Source organism: Macaca mulatta, chromosome 18 (genome assembly GCF_049350105.2).
Source record: "Macaca mulatta isolate MMU2019108-1 chromosome 18, T2T-MMU8v2.0, whole genome shotgun sequence".
Taxonomy (NCBI): domain Eukaryota; kingdom Metazoa; phylum Chordata; class Mammalia; order Primates; family Cercopithecidae; genus Macaca; species Macaca mulatta.
Window position 1 is genome coordinate 26,034,685 of NC_133423.1, and position 13,324 is coordinate 26,048,008.

Genomic DNA, 13,324 nt, shown 5'->3' on the forward strand with positions numbered 1-13,324 from the left:
TTCCTAGCAATCAGCTCCATTGTGAGCTCGGAGCTCAAAATGCAAGACTTGTGGGGCTCATAGAGTTAAATTTCAATGCTGTAACTTCCATATTTGCATTCCCTTTTCCTTCCCACAAGTCGCAGAAAGTGTAGGTATGGGAGAGGAGGAAGAAGTTGGAAAATTATCCAATACCAGGAACTCCTTAGGGTGGCATTATGGAGGCATCACAGGAATGTGAGAGGACAGGAGGGAAAGGCAGGCAGAGGCATGACCAAAAAAGTGATGGGAGCATGCCTCCTTTATAATTTTGCAAAGCCTTCTTGATTTTGTGCCTTAAAAATGAAATATTTCATAACAAAACCTAATTAATGTTTGAATTATGACCTGACCTATGGGGACAAAAGTATGGTAGGCAGAATAATGCCCTCCTGCAAAGAAGACCATGTCCTAATCCTCAGTCCCTGTGAATATGTTATCTTATGTAGCGAAGAGACTTTGCAGATGTGATGAAGTTGAGGATGTTGAGATAGGGAGATTATCTTGGGTCACCTAGTTGGTCTTAATGTCATCACAAAGGTCCTTACAAGTGAAAGTGGGACAGAGTCAGGGGGAAGTGTGCTGCTGGTTTTGAAGGTGTAGAAAGGGGCCATGAGTGGAGAAATGCAGACAGCCTCTACAAAAGGCTGGAAAATGCAAGGGAATAAATTATCCCCAAGAGGTTCCAGTAAGGAACAGTTGATTTTACCCTGGTACCATGACATATTTCTGACCTACAGAACTTTATAACAAAAAATATGCATTGTCGTAAGCAGCCAAGTGTAGTTATTTGTTACAGTTCCTACAGAAAACTTATAGAAAAGCAAATGCAGTGCATCAAGCACTTTATGGGAAGACCTAAGTGGGACACCCAACATAAACTGGGGAGCTCAGGGAAGGTTTCCCTATACATAGGAAATCAATGGAAAAGGAGTTTCCAGGTCAAAGAGGAGGAGAAAGAACATTCTGGTCTATGGAGTCAGGGTGGTGGTGAGACAAGAGCAACAAAAGGAATAAGGTAAGAAACAAGAGTTGGTTTGGAACACCACAAATCATCCAGCCTTGTTGAAAAACAATGTGGCAAGAGATGAAGCAGGAGAGGTGGATGGGGGAGAGCAGAGCAAATTCTCTCCCTGGGGAAGGGTTTAAGTTTTCAATAAGAGCTCATGGGGGAGGCAATGAAATGTTTTAAAGAATGGTGTGTGTTTGTGTTTGTGTGTGTGTATGTGTGTGTGTGTATGTGCATGTGTTAGAGGACAGAATGACAGTAAAATTTGCATTTAAAATTACGTGTGTGTGTATAGACACACACACATATATTTTAAATGCAAATTTAAAATAATATTAAAATAAAATAATTTTAATACATTTTAAATGCAAATTTTAAATAAAACAAAGTTGCACTAAATACACACACACACACACACACATATACACAAAACTTTCCCTTTCAGCAAATAATCCCTGAACAGAAGTAAACAACAGTGATTTCAAATATGAACCTGGGTCCAAATGCCACAAGCCACAGGCTCTCAATATCACAAGGCAGGGTGTTAGATTTACAGTTAGACTCTCTTTCAACGTGGGTGACAATTCGTAGTGTTCTTCAGGAGGGGAGCCTGCATCTGCTGCATTCTTCTGCACCCTCAATCCCTCCTCTTTTTAGTGGAGTGAGTAGGAGAGGGATTTATTCAATGAGGGCACCCTGGGTGGTTTGGGGATGCTTTAGTCCCCACCTAATCTCTATCAGACCCAACCAAAGCCACTCCAAACATTACGTAATAGTAATACTTTTCCTTAATGTGGATAATCTTAAAAGTGAGAAGATATACAGCTCTAGAAAAATTTTAAATGGTTTGTACATATGCTGTCATAAAAATAATAATCAAAGCAACAGCTGTAAGAGAAATCCATAAACATCAATCCCCACCTCATCCCTAACCCCCCAATATCCAACCTCTGAGAAACACCACTGGAGTTTTAAGTTAATAAATAGTTTATAGATTCTCCTGAGCTTCCCTCTGGAGGTTGCCAATATATTGTGACTCCACACTCTCATGAATTCTGAGTTTTCTCTGCTTCCCTCCACAAAAGATTTATTATAGTTACCGAGGGAATAGTCTATTTGCAGAACAATGAAATAAAATTATGATTTCATTCTAATTAGAATGACCACTTTCACTTAAAGCCTCCCCTCCCCCTGCAGAAACGTACACAAGAATCTCAACTTCATCTCTGACCTTGTCGATTTCTTCTGGGATACTGTCTTAGTTCCAGGGGCTGTAACAAAATAACATAGACTGGTGTTAAACTGGCTTAAACCAGTTATTTATTTCTCACAGTTCTGGAGGTTGGGCAGTCCAAGATCAAGGCACTCGGAGATGTGGTGTCTGTGGGGGCCTGCTTCCTGGTTTGCAGATAGCTGCTTTCTTGCTGCGTTCTCACATGACAGAGATCTTGTCTCTCTCTCTCCCCGTCTCTTTATTTGAGACAGAGTCTCACTCTGTTGCCCAGGCTGGAGTTCAGTGGTACACTCTCAGCTCACTGTAGCCTCTACCTCTTAGGCTGAAGTGATCCTTTCACCTCAGCCTCCTTGAGTAGCTGGGACTACAGGAGTGTGCCACCATGCTCAGCTAATTTTTGTACATTTTGTAGAGATGAGGTTTTGCCATACTGCCCAGGCTGGTCTCAAACTCCTGGACTCAAGCGATCCACCTGCCTTGGCCTCCTAAAGAGGTGGAACTGCAGGCATGAGTCACCATTCCCAGCCTTTTGTCCCTTCTTAGAAGGGCACTAAAGCCCATTCAGGAGTGCTCTACCTTCATGACCTAATTACTTCCTGAAGAGCCCACTTTCACCACCACATTGGGGATTAGGATTCCATTATATGAACTTTTATGGGGGAACACAAACCATTCAGTCCATAGCAGATATGGTGAGACTTAGGTATGAAATGTTTTCCTTTAACTTTTACTTTTGTTGCCATCTTTGTTAAAAATAGTTGAAAGATAGAAAATGACTTAGCTCTGCAGTTCTGGAGGACTCACTGGTACTCCACTGCATCCTGTGTTTACCCAGCTCAACCCAAGCTAATGGAGAAGTAGATTTCCTTCTCCAGGAAGGGTCAAGGCCAGGAAGAGAGGTGGACAGGTCTCAGAAAGCAGGCGGTGTCAAATGCTGAGCAAAAGCCAAGCTCAGAAGGAGGAAATGTAGTGTTTATGGAACCAACTTGCAAATGCAAACATGAGCGAACCAAGGCAATGTAACAAATGATCCTCAACAGCTGGATTTCTTCAGTGCTGAAACTTATAATAAACATCCATGGCTATCTTTGCAACATGATTTGTCTGTAAATATACATACATCTATTTAATAGAACCACAAGGATTAGTTAACAAAAAAAATTGCCTAAGAACCATCAACTTTCACTTCTCCAATTGGGTCACAATCTACAAGTTAATCTGTTAGTAAAAAAAAAATAAATAACTTTTCTCTCTAATTGTGGTGGGAATCAGTAATTGTAGGATTCCCAGGAAGATTCTGAAAAGCCCTTGGATATTGAAGGATTTGGATTGCAGTTTTCTCAATCTGTTAAATGTTGAGGAGGGGGGTGGAAAAAATACACCTTTTTTTCCCCCCACAATCCTAAAAGTTTATTAACTTTCAGAGAGACACAGGAGCCAACCTGAAAGAGTTCCCAGTGGTCAAAGCTGGAACCATCTGAGCAACAAAATTAATAATGTAGTATTGAATTCTAGCCAAAAATATAAAATAAATATACATGGGTCCATATTGACATAACAAATACTGAAATAAATGATTGAGTAAACAAGAGAGATGGAACAAATCTTCCTTACAGAATAATTCTAAATAATAATATATGGATACTCCATCCTCTGGGATGGAGTTTAATCTTGCCCTCATCTTGAGTGTGGGTTGAATGGAGTCATGCCATTCAGAGTAGAGTGTATGGAAAGAGAAAAACAGCTTTGCAGTAGATAAACCTGGCAGACACAACCTTAACTAAGGGATCAAGGTCAAGTCACCAGTGATAAGTCACGTGGCCATCGTGCCATCATCCCTGAGAGGATGAGATGGGAAGGCACTTCATCTCTGAGGCTTTCCTCCCCCAAGTCTCATCATGAGAAGAAAACAGTAGACAACACCCATATGAGTGGGTGTCGAGGTACCCCCACAAAACTATACCTTACCAGAATACTTTATCACAATACTTTACTAGAATTCCTTACAGCTGTCGAAGTCAAGAAAAGACAGAGAAACTATTATGAATTAGAGGAGACAAAAGACACAGGAAGTTAAATGCAGCATGGTATCCCGGCCGGGATCCTGAAAGGGAAAGGGGTTAGCCTAAAAGCTAGTGACAGCTACATCAAGTCTGGAGTAGTGTTAATAGTGGCAGATCAATGTTAATTTCTTTTAAAAAATATTTTTAGTAGAAATGAGGTCTCGCTGTGTTGCCCAGGCTGGTCTCGAACTTCTGAGCTCAAGCGATCCTCCTGCCTGCCTTGGCCTCTCAAAATGCTGAGATTACAAGGCGTGAGCCACCGTTCCGGGCCCAGTGAGAATTTCTTAGTTTTGACAAATGTGCCATGGTTGTCGAAGCTGTAGGCATTAGGAGACACCGACTGAGGGGTATATAGAGGACTCTCTCTACTATCTTTGCAACTTTTTTGAGTTCCAAAAGAAAGTTTTTTAAAAAAAAACAAAAAAAAAATGCACTTGTACGCCATAAATTTATACTAAAAACAATAAAATCAAAGATTATTTAAAAAACAAAAAAGTTTATAAACTTAGGGTGCAAATAGAAACTTCTTGAAAAGCAGCAGCCGATCCCCTCCCCCAACCCGCCTGTACAGCACCCTAGCGAGGGGTGTGAGGGTCACAGCCTGGCTCTCCCGCGATGGGCGGGCGCGTCCAGCCGCGACTCCTCCCCGGAGCCTCACCGGCGCCGGACTCTGCCCTGGGCGCGCCCCGCGGGGCGGAGCCAAACCTGCGGGCGGTGGCGGCTGCACTCCCAGGACCCTGGCAACCGACCCTGGCCCCAGGGCCCGATCACCCAGGGGAGGAGCAGCACCGGGACCCCGTGCCGGCTGGGCGCCCCCCAAGGTAGGCGAGTCCGAAGGTAGGGATCTTCGGGCCCGGTCCCTGCGGCGCGCCCCCGCATCCCCTCCAGGTATGTGGGTGTCCAGGTGTCTTTCCAGCGGCTTCCCCAGCGGAGCTCCTGGCATCAAAGACATTTCCTGTAAAAGGGTCCTTGGTGAAGAGGTAATCCTTCCTGAAAATCTAGGTTCTGGGCTCGAATTTCCTGGGCGAGAAGTTTCTTCTCCACTGGGAAGAGTTACTTTTTTTCCGCAGAGAGGAACCCCTACTTAACCCGGCGCACACCTGATTATTTATTTAGGTTGTTGTTATACAATCCGTTTGTCAGGGGTCCCCGCGATTTCTGCCTGCTAATTTCAGAGGCTGTGGAGAAAAGTCCTGCGGTAAACGCCCTGACCTGGGAACTCCAGCGTGGTGACTTTGACAGGTCACTGCGCTCGTATTTTTTAAACAGCAGAGATGAATGAGGGTGGCTGTCTTCATTCATTTGTCCGGGCTTCCGCAGCTGCAGGTGTAGTTAAAAGAACAGCCCATTGCTTGACCGTTTCCTGCATGTTGAGTAGGCATCATGAGATTTTAGAGCTGGAAGTTACAGAGTGCTAGGCAGCTAGACAAAGGAACACTTACCTTACTAAAGACTAGTATGGGACCGTGCAGGTGTAGTTTTTAGACTGGATGATAACATAGCTGTGAATTTTCAGCCTTTTTGGAAGTGAAGACAAAATTGAATATAAGGATCAGAAAAAGCAACAAGCCCTGAAGCTAACTGAAGCTGCGTCTGTTCCCCATTATATTCTAATTGTTTTATTTTAGGAATCAAAACCTCTTTTACTTTCTTGGTGTATATAGATCGGATGAAGTGTCAGAATACAAAAAGGAATTATTCTGTGTTTGTGATAGAGAGGAGATAATCTGTCCTTTTGATTTTACCTAATGCTATTAAATATTCAGAGCTACTGAAGTCCGGTTTTCCTGAAATGTGAGCTGGGCAGGAGTGTCAGGTACCCTGGCAGACACAATTGGTGCTGTTGTTACGCTTTTCCCCTGCTGCCCACCCCCTTCTCCACCGCACTCCCAGTTTGAGTGAAGGCCCTTGACACAGAGGAATTTCTGCCCAAGGCAGGGAGTGTCCCCGTGTGGTTCCTCAAATGTTTACAGAAAGAATGAAAACAACTATACTTCCTGGGACCCGGGCTGACGTCACAAGGCCAACGTCATAAGAAGGTTCTTACCTCTTGCTATTTACAAAATAAATTGATCCCTTGTCCTAACTAGAAAGAGACTTTTGAAATTAATACTGATGCTATTTTGTGAATTACGGATAGGCATGTTATTTGTTAGCTTATTTGTTTATAGTGTGCTCAACACTGAAGGTGAGTTGTAATCCAAATTTTGGCCAAAGCTAAAAAACGTAAGCTAAATTTAGACAAAGCTGAAAAATGAGGTGTATGTTTGCTTGGAATAATGACTGAAAGGGAAATAACTGAAGATTTTGGTGGGAATGTAAAAGTCTTTTAAAGTAGTAGTTTCTCATCTTTTGAACTGAGATATTTACATCAAAATTATATGGCTATTTATTGACTGAAAATATTTCATAATGGCAAAATTTTACCATGAATTTACTAACATGTTTAAATGAATGTCATTTACTAAAATGACATTCAAAAACAGCCATTTATGTGGGTTTGGAAAACGAGAGAGAGAGAGAGATTGTGTGTGTGTGTGTGTGTGTGTGTGTGTGTACATTCAGTTTTAGAAACTATTTGGTGCATCTGTAAATTTGTGGGCCTATTCATGTAATCACTAAAACAATATTTATTGAGGGCACTGTGTTCTGTGTGAGAGAACCAGATGGGAGGGGAAGAAGGTCTGGGCCAAACACAGCCCTGTGTAAATAAGACACAGTTCTGTCCTCCTGGAATTGACTACATTGGAGTCCTCCAGGCCACCCCAAGTCAAGGCCATAGATTTACAGACCACAATGATCCATTCAATTTCGACCGTGACTGAAACCAGATTAGTTTCGAATCACATATTTCCTTAAATTGATTTAAATAGTCAAATCTAAAAATGATAGAGGAGCTTGTGTGTTATTCTAGTCAGTGGTTTTCTCTTTTGTTTAGGTTGGGGAAGAACTTAGGAATCATGTGTTTCAGGCTTAATGCTATGAAATATTAACTTAAAATAGCTAAGTATCAATTTCATGCAAATTAAATAAAAACTAAACTTGTAGTATGGATCACAATAATCTAGAGACAAAAATTAATAAACAAAAAATTTAAAACGGAAAAAAAATCTATCCATTAAATTATTTTTTTGCTATAAATTAGAAAAATATGACTATAATTAGATTTTCCCCCTGGAGGAAAACAGCCTCTTTATTCAAGTTATTCTTACTTTTCCTTCTGTTTTTTTTTTTTAACAGCTTTATTGGAGATATAATTTACGTACCATGAAATATATCTAAGTGTTTCAATGATTTTTGGTAAATTTATTGAATGGTGCAACCATAAGCACAATCCAATTTTATATCATGTCATCATTCCTCAAACATCCCTGGGACCTGTTTGCAATCACTCACCATTCTTACCCCAGCCCCAGACAACCCCTAGTCTATTGTGTCTGTTTAGATCTGCCTTTTCTGGACATTTCATACAGATGGAATCGTACAATATATAGTCTTTAGCATCTGGCTTTTTTCAGTTAGAATAGTTGTTGAGATTTATTCAGGTTGTCACATGTATCTGTAGTTGGTTCCTTTTTATTGCTTGACTAGGGTTTATTCCATGCCATGGCTATGCCACATTTTGTTCACCATTTAGTAGACGTTTATGCAATTACATTTGCATGGTAAAACAGATACGTTGGTGCAGCTTCCATGGTAGCATAATGTGAGAATAACTGATGTGAGCCAGCCTCTTATTTGGTGCTTTGACTCTCTTCTATGATAATTTTAAATATGAATGCCAAGAGTTAAACATCCGGGTTCCTATTAAGCAGTGGTGTTTTCTGCGTATAACTGTCTAGAGAACAAACCAACATTAAGAACTTCTTAACTTGGCTGGGCACAGTGGCTCACGCCTGTAATCCCAGCACTTTGGGAGGCCAAGCTGGGCGGATCACGAGGTCAGGAGTTCGAGACCAGCCTGACCAATATAGTGAAACCCCATCTCTACTAAAAATACAAAAACTAGCCGGGCATGGAGGCATGCGTCTGTAATTCCAGCTACTCAGGAGGTTGAGGGAGGAGAATCGCTTGAACCCAGGAGGCAGAGGTTTCAGTGAGCCGAGATTACACTATTGCACTCCAGCCTGGGTGACAGAGCGAGACTCGTCTGAACTTCTAACTTTCTCCAGCAATTTGGGAGGCTGAGGCGGGTGGATCACCTGAGGTCAGGAGTTGGAGACCAGCCTGGCCAACATTGTAAAACTCCTTCCCTACTAAAAATATTTTTTTTAAAAATTAGCTGTGTGTAGTGGCGTGTGCCTGTGATCCCATAGGTTGCAGTGAGCTGAGATCTCGCCACTGCACTCCAGCCTGGGCAACAGAGCGAGACTCTGCCTCAAACAAACAAACAACAAACAAAAAAGAACTTCTTAACTTTGCAAGAACATTGACTTTTGGTATACCTCTATTAGGAATCAGGAAACTGGAATAGCAGTTTCCCACCAGAATTGTTTTCTTATATATCTCCATTGATCTTCCTTTGTGCTATTATGGCAAATGCATTTTGGGGGTGGGGGCGGGTCATGTTTGACAACTTATGCTTAAATATCCTCCTAGGGAGATTTCTGTAGTTGAACAGAAATCCTTTTATAAAAATCTAGTCAGTTCTGTGAGCCTAAAAAGAAGACAGTGTCTCTCTGAATGCCTTTAAGTTCCTACTCAAATTGCAAGTTTCTTTTGGGGGAAAAAAAAAGAGCATCCAAATAACTTGAGGTCTGTTTTTGTGTGTATGTGTGTTTCAAGACAGGGTCTTATTCTGTCACTCACGTGAGAGTGCAGTGTCAGGATCCTAGCTCACTGAAGCCTCAAACTCCTGGGCTCAAGTGATCCTCCTTCCTCAGCCTTCTGTATGGCTGGGACTACAGGAACGTGGCACTACGCTTAGCTAATTAAATTTTTTTTTTCCACAGATGAGGTATCACTGTGTTACACAGACTGGCCTCCAATTCCTGGCCTTAAGCAATCCTTCCACCTTGGCCTCCCAAAGTGCTGGGATTACAGATGTGAACCACTGTGGCCAGCTTTAGAAGTCTATTTTATGGGCAATTTAGAATGCAAAAGATTTTTTTTTAACATCTACAATTTGAAAAGAAGATAATGTAGGTTAAATAATATAGTTTTCCAAAGCTGAATGTCTTCATTTGCAACACATTTTTTTCTGCTGGAAATGTCAAAACAACTTCCTAAAACTCCTAGGTGAGAATACTACTACTGTTTTGATGATCTGTGTGTGATTGGATGGAGTAATCAATCTCGATTGGTAATACACCTTTGTTTCCTTGATAAAGATTTTTAAAATTCTAAAACAAATGCATTTTTTTTTTAGCCTTATACTGATGATTTTATACCAAGTATCTCCTAAGAGGTATTTACCATCTACAGGAATCCACCTTCATCATTCTCACTTTCAAATACTCCAGGGATCAGATTAGGGCGGAGACATTCACCAAGCTATGTTGGTTTATCAAGAGAAAGAAGGCTTGATTGGTATTGAAGTGTAAGCACCTGCTATTTATTTTGATGAGGTCACTTACGTTGTTGTGATCTGATACAAGGAACTTAGTTTTACCCAAAGTGGGAGGCTGCCTCTGACACTTCTGTCTTTCTATAAACACCTGGAATTTGGTAGGACGCTGCTCTTGGATACGTCAAACATCTTCATGGTGTGGGAGGGTGGGCGATGGTATTGATGAAAAGTAGGGTCATGGCCGGGCTTGGTGGCTCATGCCTGTAATCCCAGCACTTTGGGAGGCTGAGGTGGGTGGATCGCCTGAGGTCAGGATTTTGAGACCAGTCATAGGCAACATGGTAAAACCCCATCTCTACTAAAAATACAAAAATTAGCCAAGTGTGGTGACATATGCCTGTAGTCCCAACTACTCGGGAGGCTGAGGCAGGAGAATTGCTTGAACCTGGGAGTCGGAGGTTGCAGTGAGCTGAGATTGAGCCACTGCACTCCAGCCTGGGTGACAGAGTGAGACTCTGTCGAAAAAAAGAAAAGAAAAGAGAAAAGCAGGGTCCTGGCTGTTTCAGACCCTGAATAAGTAGACATTTTCATCATTGATCCAACAGTGTATATGCAGATGGACAAATATGAAGAATGAAAACATATTGTGATCTAGAAAGCTATTAGAAAAGGAATGGATAGATGAGAAAAAAAGTTCTAGGTTCATGAATTAGATTTAAAGTTTGTTGGAAATATTCTTATATTTCCTATGTATTATTATATATTTCCTTCTACTTTATCACCTTTAATAAACAGGCTTTCCCTGTTTCTGTCATACTGAATGCTAAGTTTAATTGACTAGTCACGTAGCATGAGCTAGAATCAACAGCCCAGTTGCCTGTTGTTTTTAACAACACTGATTCCATTGCTATCTATCTATCTCTCTATATGTGTATATATATAGATATATATATTTGATCATTTACACTGTTTTGGGGGTCAAGAATTTGAATGAAGTAAAACAAATCCAATTAATTTTGGCTTCCAGTTACTTCTGATAAAATCAGTGGAGGTTCTTGGATTTTGAAATCTCAATTATGCATTGCTTTTTCTAGATCCTGCCAGATTACTATTTTTTTTAAATAATATGTACAAATTCATCTTTTTCAGTGTAGAGTATTGTAAGTTTTGGGAAATTGTTATAGTCATAGAACCATGATCACTAACAAGATATATTCCCCCACCCCAAAGTCCTACGTATTCCTTTTGTAGTCAACCTGTCTCCCACTGCCAGTCCCAAGTAACCACTAATCCCTTTTGATTCCTACAGTTTTTACTTTTCTAGAATGTCAAATAGATGGAACCATAGAATATGTAACCCCTTGAATTTGGCTGTTTCAGTTAGCATGATGCATTTGACACTTACCTATGTTGTTGTGTGTATCCCGTAATTCATTCCTTTTTTTTTTTTTTTTTTTTTTTTTTTTTTTTTTTTTTTTTGAAACAGTCAGACTCTGTCGCCCATGCTGGAGTGCAATGGCACAATCTCAGCTCACTGCAACCTCTGCCTCCTAGGTTCAAGCGATTCTTGTGCCTCAGCCTCCTGAGTAGCTGCGATTACACATATGCCCCGCCACAACTGGCTAATTTTTGTATTTTTAGTAGAGATGGGGTTTCGCCATGTTGGCCAGTCTGCTCTCGATCTCCTGACCTCAGGTGATCAGCTCGCCTCGGCCTCCCAAAGTGCTGGGATTACAGGTGTGAGCCACTGTGCCTGGTCCATTCCTTCTTAATGAGGAGTTGTATTCACCTGTTGGTGAACATTTGAATTGTTTGCAGTGTTTGGCAATTATGAACATTTGTGTGCAGGTTTTATGGAATATAACTTTTCATTTCACTTGGATAAATACCAAGGCAGAGGGTTTATGGGTTGTATACTATGTATTTAACTATATAGGAAACTGCCAAGCTGTTGTCCACAGCAGCTCCACATTTTCCATCCCCATCAGCAACAGACAGGAATTCCACCTGTTCCACATCCTCACCAGAACTGTTATGGTTTCTCTTTTTCCCCTTGTTGGATAGTTTTTTAAATGACGTAAATTATGTTCAAGCTACAATAATCCAGGACAAGCTCAGAAAACTGTAGGTATTTTATAAATTCCTGGGCTTTTCACTTCTAAAGTATTTTATAGAGCCACAAATGACATTTTCTAAAAGGACATCATGTAAATGTTGCAAGTGACTGTGACATATGTCATTGACCTCAGCTTCCTTTTATATTTTATTGACTGGCAAGTGTTAATCAGGTTTTGGGGTGACTTGTTAATAGAGAAGTTCAAGTCAAGAGGAACAATTGGCTGATGGGATAAGGAAGGAATTGTGAGGGGAAAACTAAGCTTGGGAACTGACACTTTCAAATCATGTCCTACAAGCAAATGTCCACAATAAGTTGTGAGTATAAACATTATGTTTCAATATTAATTTAATGTGCATGAAGTCAGGTACTCCATTAAGCACTTTTCATGCAATATCTCATTTAATCCTCACATAACTCTGAGAAAGTTGGCATTCTCATCTGAATTTTTCTGTTGAGGAACCGAGGCTTAGGAAGTTTAAATCATTTTCCAGGACCTCCCAGCTGGTGAGGAAGTGGAACAGAGTCTTGTAGGCAGAACAACTGAGTGCAAATCCCTTGTTTTTAAGCCATGCAGCCAAACTGCCTTTGTTCATGGAGTAGATCTACTGGGACAACAACATCTGTTCAGGCTCCTGAAGGACACACCTGGGACCTCCCATCAGGAGTTCTGTGACTGTTACTTAGTGACCTACTTTGGAAAACTTTGATTCTTCAGCTATCTTGGGCCCAAGAAGTTGAAGCTTAGAAATTCCTTCAGAATGTAGCGGAGGCAAAGTGGTAAGTTAGAAGGAGCTAGCAGACTCCTGAGAAAGAGCCAGACAACTCGTGGCTTGGGATCCAATGGCCACCAACTAGTTATCTTTGTTTATGTTGTTGAGCCTTGTTTCTTCGTCTGCAAAATGGGAATAATAATGCCAACCTCTCAGGGCATATGTGAGAAGTATTATAGAGAGCATACCCTACCGGGCATACAGTCCTCACTTAACAAATCCTGGCCCCTGCTTCCCACTCTTCTCCAGATGGGAAGGGATGCGTGTGCTTTGCACCTTTTTGCAGTTTAGTTGCTGAACTGAACATTGGCTGAAACTTTCAGCTGTTTTTCAATGCTTCAAATTATGCCAGTGAACTATGAGGATAGACTATTTCATGAAAAAGGCATCTGAATTTGGGGTCAACCTATTTGTGTTCAGTTGATGAGGTTCTTATAACCCTGAAAATCTTACATCTTTTTTTGTGCCTTATTGCATTATATATATATATATATATACACATATATATATATATACACACACACACACTGAAGATAATAACTATAACACAGTGTCGTAATGATTAATTTTGGCAATATGTGAAAAATTATTTGGTAAGTGGC

The 13,324-nt window shown here is 40.9% G+C and overlaps 1 protein-coding gene across 10 annotated transcripts in view; it reads left to right on the plus strand.

Annotated features, from left to right (window-relative positions):
• The first annotated feature begins 4,995 nt into the window (after positions 1-4,995).
• CCDC68 (coiled-coil domain containing 68) overlaps positions 4,996-13,324 on the plus strand; it is a 55,793-nt gene continuing 47,464 nt past the window's right edge. For 2 of the 10 annotated variants that reach the window (XM_001083248.5, XM_015122029.3), the window contains exon 1: positions 4,996-5,145. The gene's annotated coding sequence lies outside the window, so the exon portion shown is untranslated. Of the gene's footprint in view, positions 5,213-12,709; positions 12,730-13,324 lie in introns of those variants that run through there. The other 8 variants (XM_015122030.3, XM_077975055.1, XM_077975053.1 and 5 more) reach the window with 6 other exon arrangements.